Source organism: Arachis hypogaea, chromosome 11, assembly GCF_003086295.3.
Source record: "Arachis hypogaea cultivar Tifrunner chromosome 11, arahy.Tifrunner.gnm2.J5K5, whole genome shotgun sequence".
NCBI lineage: Eukaryota > Viridiplantae > Streptophyta > Magnoliopsida > Fabales > Fabaceae > Arachis > Arachis hypogaea.
Window position 1 is genome coordinate 28,736,797 of NC_092046.1, and position 7,049 is coordinate 28,743,845.

The 7,049-nt window shown below is 38.7% G+C and overlaps 1 non-coding gene across 1 annotated transcript; it reads left to right on the forward strand.

Moving 5' to 3' along the window:
• The first annotated feature begins 2,678 nt into the window (after positions 1–2,678).
• Positions 2,679–2,786, forward strand: LOC112725316 (small nucleolar RNA R71). Its single transcript, XR_003164432.1, has one exon. It is a non-coding gene; the product is annotated as a small nucleolar RNA R71 (small nucleolar RNA).
• The last annotated feature ends 4,263 nt before the right edge of the window (positions 2,787–7,049 follow it).

Consider the following 7,049-nt stretch of genomic DNA (forward strand, 5'->3'; position numbering starts at 1 on the left):
AGCTCTTCTATGTCTCTTCCTTGTCTTTGCTGCTCCTCCTTCATTGCTTTTAGATCTTCTCTGATTTCATGAAGGATGATGGAGTGCTCTTGATGTTCCACCCTTAGTTGCTTCCAATAATTGTGTGGAAGAAAATGTATCCCCTGAGGTATCTCAGGGATCTCTTGATTTGCAGTCAAATGTTCTACCACTGGGCTATAGACCCTTGATGGAAGCTTTTGTCTTCCCTTTCCTCTTTCTAGAGGTTTCTCTAGCCTTAGGTGCCATCAATGGTTATGGAAAAAACAAAAAAGCTATGCTTTTACCACACCAAACTTAGAATGTTGCTCGCCCTCGAGCAAAAGAAGAAAGAATAGAAGAATAAGAAGAGGATATGGAGGAGATGGATGGGAGTGTGTATTCGGCCATATGGGTGGGATTGGGTGGGAGAGAGATGTTGAATTTTTGAAGGTAGTGGGTGTATGGATGTGAGTGGTGAATGGAAAGTAGAAGGGATGATCATGAATGGGAAGAGAGATGATGAGGTAGGTGGGGATCCTGTGGGGTCCACAGATCCTGAGGTGTCAAGGCATTTACATCCCTGCACCAATTTAGGCATGCAAAATGCCCTTGCACACAACTCTGGGCGTTCAGCGCCAGGTTGGTGCCTATTTTGGGCGTTCAACGCCCATTTGCTGCCATTTCTGGCGTTGAACGCCAGAACCATGCTTGTTCTGGGCGTTCAGCGCCAGGATGCTCCCATTCTGGGCGTTCAGCGCCAGAACTATGCTCTGTTCTGGCGTTTGAACGCCAGACAGATGCTCCTCCAGGGTGTGATTTTTCTTCTGCTGTTTTTGATTCCGTTTTCAATTTTTATATTTATTTTGTGACTCCTCATGATCATGAACCTATACATAACTAAGAAAAATATAGTTAGATAAATAAACATTGGGTTGCCTCCCAACAAGCGCTTCTTTAATGTCAATAGCTTGACAGTGGGCTCTCATGGAGCCTCACAGATGTGCAGAGCTTTGTTGAGACTTTCCAACACCAAACTTAGAGTTTGGATATGGGAGTTCAACACCAAACTTAGAGTTTGGTTGTGGCCTCCTAACACCAAACTTAGAGTTTGACTGTGGGGGCTCTGGTTGACTCTGCTTTGAGAGAAGCTTTTCATGCTTCCTCTCCATGGTTGCAGAGGGAGATCCTTGAGTTTTGAATACAAGGGAGTTCTCATTCCATTGAAGGACTATTTCACCTCTGTCAACATCAATCACAGCTCTTGCTGTGGCCAGGAAAGGTCTTCCTAGGATGATGGATTCATCCTCTTCCTTTCCAGTATCCAGGACTATGAAATCAGCAGGGATGTAAAGGCCCTCAACTTTTACCAATACATCTTCTACGTGTCCATAAGCCTGTCTTCTTGAGCTGTCTGCCATCTCTAATGAGATTTTAGCAGCTTGCACCTCATAGATTCCCAGTTTCTCCATTATAGAGAGGGCCATGAGGTTTATTCCTGAACCAAGGTCACACAGAGCCTTAAAGATCATGGTGCCTATGGTACAAGGGATTATGAACTTTCCAGGATCCTGTCTCTTCTGAGGCAATGTCAGTTGATCCAGATCACTTAGTTCATTGATGAACAAGGGAGGTTCAACTTCCCAAGCATCAATGCCAAATAATTTGGCATTCAGCTTCATGATTGCACCAAGAAACTTGGCAGTTTGCTCTTCAGTGACATCCTCATTCTCTTCAGAAGAGGAATACTCATCAGAGCTCATGAAGGGCATAAGGAGGTTCAATGGAATCTCTATGGTCTCTAGATGAGCCTCAGAGTCCTTTGGTTCCTCAGAGGGAAGCTCCTTATTGACCACTGGACGTCCCAGGAGGTCTTCCTCCTTGGGATTCACGTCCTCTCCTTCCCTTACAGGTTCGGCCATGGCGCTTATGTCAATGGCCTTGCACTCTCCTTTTGGGTTCTCTTCTGTATTGCTTGGGAGAGTACTAGGAGGGATTTCAGTGATCCTTTTACTCAGCTGGCCCACTTGTGCTTCCAGATTTCTAATGGAAGACCTTGTTTCATTCATGAAACTTACAGTGGCCTTAGATAGATCAGAGACTAGATTTGCTAAATTAGAAGCATTTTGTTCAGAGTTCTCTGTCTGTTGCTGAGTTAATGATGGAAAAGGCTTGCTATTGCTAAACCTGTTTCTTCCACCATTATTAAAGCCTTGTTGGGGCTTTTGATCCTTCCATGAGAAATTTGGATGATTTCTCCATGTTGAGTTATAGGTGTTTCCATAAGGTTCACCTAAGTAATTTACCTCTGCTATTGCAGGGTTCTCAGGATCATAGGCTTCTTCTTCAGAAGATGCCTCTTGAGTACTGTTGGATGCAGCTTGCATTCCATGCAGACTCTGCGAAATCATATTGACTTGCTGGGTCAATATTTTATTCTGAGCCAATATGGCATTCAGAGTATCAACTTCAAGAACTCCCTTCTTCATAGGCGTCCCATTATTCACAGGATTCCTTTCAGAAGTGTACATGAACTGGTTATTAGCAACCATGTCAATGAGTTCTTGAGCTTCTGCAGGCGTTTTCTTTAGGTGAATGGATCCACCTGCAGAAGTGTCCAGTGACATCTTTGATAGCTCAGATAAACCATCATAGAATATATCCAGGATGGTCCATTCTGAAAGCATGTCAGAAGGACACTTTTTGGTCAACTGTTTGTATCTTTCCCAAGCTTCATAGAGGGATTCACCTTCTTTCTGTCTGAAGGTTTGAACATCCGCTCTAAGCTTGCTCAGCTTTTGAGGAGGAAAGTACTTGGCTAAGAAAGCCGTCACCAGCTTATCCCAATAGTTCAGGCTATCTTTGGGTTGAGAATCCAACCATAATCTAGCTCTGTCTCTTACAGCAAAAGGGAAAAGCATGAGCCTGTAGACTTCAGGATCTATTCCATTAGTCTTTACAGTATCACATATCTGCAAGAATTCAGTTAAGAACTGAAAAGGATCTTCAGATGGAAGTCCATGAAACTTGCAGTTCTGCTGCATCAGAGAAACTAATTGAGGTTTCAGCTCAAAGTTGTTTGCTCCAATGGCAGGAATGGAGATGCTTCTTCCATGTAAATTGGAATTAGGTGCAGTAAAGTCACCAAGCATCCTCCTTTCATTATTATTATTTTCGGCTGCCATCTCCTCTGCCTGTTCGAAAATTTCTGAAAGGTTATCTCTGGATTGTTGTATTTTAGCTTCTCTTAATTTTCTCTTCAGAGTCCTTTCAGGTTCTGGATCTGCTTCCACAAGAATGTTCTTATCCTTGCTCCTGCTCATATGACAAGGAAGAATGGCCAGAAAAATGATAATAATAATAGAGATCCTTTATACCACAGTATAGGGATCCCTTTGTAAGTAGAAGAAGAGGGGGAGATAAAGGATGTGATGTAAAGGAAGAAACACAACTGTGAGGATTGGAATGTGAGATGAGATGTTAGGACATGAATGAATAAATAGAATGAGATGGGGGAGGAATAATTTTCGAAAATTATTTTGAAAAAGAGTTAGTGATTTTTGAAAATTGTTTTTTTGAAAATTGTTAGTATTTTTTTCGAAATTTTTTTTTTCTTTGAAATAAAAAAATAAAAATAATTAGTTAATTAAAAAGAAATTTTTGAAAAAGGGGAGGATATTTTCGAAAATTGAGAGGGAGAGTTAGTTAGGTGGTTTTGAAAAAGTTAAGAAACAAACAAAAAGTTAGTTAGTTAGTTGAAACAAATTTTGAAAACCAATTTTGAAAAGATAAGTAGTTAGGAGGTTAGAAAAGATATTTTGAAAAGATATTTTTGAAAAAGATAAGATAAGAAGATATTTTTGAAAAGATATGATTGAAGTTAGTTTTGAAAAAGATTTGATTTTTAAAATCACAATTAATGACTTGATTCATAAGAAATCACAAGATATGATTCTAGAACTTAAAGTTTGAATCTTTCTTAACAAGTAAGTAACAAACTTGGAATTTTTGAATCAAAACATTAATTGCTATTGTTATTTTCGAAAATTAGTTATAAAAATAAGAAAAAGATTTTTGGAAAATATTTTTGGAATTTTCGAAAATAACTAAAAATTTTGAAAAAGGTTTGATTTTTGAAAAAGATTTTGAAAAAGATAAGATTTTCAAATTGAAAATTTGATTTGACTCATGAGAAACAATTTGATTTTAAAAATTTTTTGAAAAAGTCAACTCAATTTTCGAATTTGATGAGAGAAAAAGGGAAAGATATTTTTTTGATTTTTGAAATTTTTATGAAAAACATGAAAATTATGCAATGCATGAAATTTTTAGATCAAAACAATGAATGCATGCATGAATGATATGAATGTCAAGATGAACACCAAGAACACTATGAATGTCAAGATGAACATCAAGAACATAATTTTGAAAAATTTTTAATGCAGAGAAAACATGCAAGACACCAAACTTAGAATTCTTTAATGCTTACGCACTAAGAATTCAAGAATGCATATGATAAACATGAAAAGACACAAAACAAAAAATCATCAAGATCAAACAAGAAGACTTACCAAGAACAACTTGAAGATCATGAAGAACACTATGAATGCATGATATTTTCGAAAAATGCTAGATGCATATGCAAGTGACACCAAACTTATGATATGACTCAAGACTCAAACAAGAAACAGAAAATTATTTTTTTATTTTTATGTTTTTCTAAATTTTTTGGATTTTTATTTTATATTTTTCGAAAATTAAAAGGAAAAATAAGGATTCCTTTTAATATGAATTCCAGGAATCTTATGCTCTAAAGCTCCAATCAAAGGGTCAGGGATGGCTTAATAGCCAGCCAAGCTTTAGTATGTAACTCAGACATGACACGCCTGACATTCCTTACATTCAACAGCCAATTGGCTAAGAAAGATAAAGAAGCTCTTCTCTTGGGTATAAGGATTGAGACATGGCTTTACAGCCAGCCAGGCTTCAATCATGCTTCATGAAACACTAGAATTCATTCTTAAAAATTCTGAAGCCATAGAATAATTTATTTTTGAAAACATTTTTATTTTTATTTTTATTTTTATTTTTTTTTTTTCGAAAACAAGTGAGAAAATTTTGAAATATTTTTGAAAGATTTTTGAAAATAAAATAAAAAGAAAAGTACCTGATCTGAGCAACAAGATGAACCGTCAGTTGTCCAAACTCAAACAATCCCCGGCAACGGCGCCAAAAACTTGGTGGACGAAATTGTGATCCTCAAAGTTAGTCTCTTTGTATTTGTATGAAATCAAAAATACCCCAAAGAGATCATGGTGTAATGAATTGGGATCTTAATAATCCTTGGTAATGGTACGTGTGATCACAACTCCGTTCAACTAACCAGCAAGTGTACTGGGTCGTCCAAGTAATAAACCTTACGTGAGTAAGGGTCGATCCCACAGAGATTGTTGGCTTGAAGCAAGCTATGGTCACCTTGCAAATCTCAGTCAGGCGGATTTAAACATGATATTTTATTAGATTCAAATAAACAATAAAAGGGATAGAGATACTTATGTAGATTCATTGGCAGGGATTTCAGATAAGCGAATGGAGATGCTTTTCGTTCCTCTGAACCTCTGCTTTCCTGCTATCTTCATCCAATCAGTCTTACTCCTTTCCATGGCTGGCTGTATGCAAGGGCATCACCGTTGTCAGTGGCTACATCCCCTCCTCTCAGTGAATCATATGCTCACGCACCCTGTTACGGCACGGCTATTCATCTGTCGGTTCTCGATCATGCTGGAATAGGATTCACCCTCCTTTTGCGTCTGTCACTAACGCCCAACAATCGCGAGTTTGAAGCTCGTCACAGTCATTCAATCATTGAATCCTACTCAGAATACCACAGACAAGGTTTAGACCTTCCGGATTCTCTTGAATGCCGCCATCATTCTAGCGTACACCACGAAGATTCTGGTTAGGAGATCTAAGAGATATTCATTCTAGCTTAATTCATGTAGAACGGAAGTGTTTGTCAGGCACGCGTTCATAAGGGAGAAGGATGATGAGCGTCACACATAATCATCACCTTCATCACGTTCTTGGGTGCGAATGGATATCTTAGAAGCGAAATAAGAAGAATTGAATAGAAAACAGTAGTACTTTGCATTAATCTTTGAGGAACAACAGAGCTCCACACCTTAATCTATGGAGTGTAGAAACTCTACCGTTTGAAAATACATAAGTGAAGGTCCAGGCATGGCCGAGATGGCCAGCCCCTCTGATCTAAGAACCAGGCGTCCAAAGATGCCTAATACAGTAGTAAAAGGTCCTATTTATAATAAACTAGTCACTAGGGTTTACATGAGTAAGTAATTGATGCATAAATCCACTTCCGGGGCCCACTTGGTGTGTGCTTGGGCTTGGGCTTGAGTGTTGCACGTGCAGAGGCCAATTGTGGAGTTGAACGCCAGTTTCTGTGCCAGTTTGGGCGTTCAACTCTGGTTTTGGATCCTTTTCTGGCGCTGGACGCCAGATTTGGGCAGAAGGCTGGCGTTGAACGCCAGTTTACGTCGTCAATTCTTGGCCAAAGTATGGACTATTATATATTGTGGGAAAGCCCTGGATGTCTACTTTCCAACGCAATTGGAAGCGCGCCATTTCGAGTTTTGTAGCTCCAGAAAATTCACTTTGAGTGCAGGGAGGTCAGAATCCAACAGCATCAGCAGTCCTTTTTCAACCTCTGAATCTGATTTCTGCTCAAGTCCCTCAATTTCAGCTAGAAAATACCTGAAATCACAGAAAAACACACAAAATCATAGTAAGGTATAGAAATGTGAATTTAGCATAAAATCTATTAAAAACATCCCTAAAAGTAACTAGATCCTACTAAAAACATACTAAAAACAATGTCAAAAAGCGTATAAATTATCCGCTCATCACCCTTCTTCCTTGCTCTCGCTTTCCAGGAACGTGTTTCCTTGGTTTGGGATGAAAGGAGCTGAAGCACATTTGATTAATGGGTTGTAGGTTGGGCCTTGGGCAAGGTATTATGACCTCTAAAAGTAAAA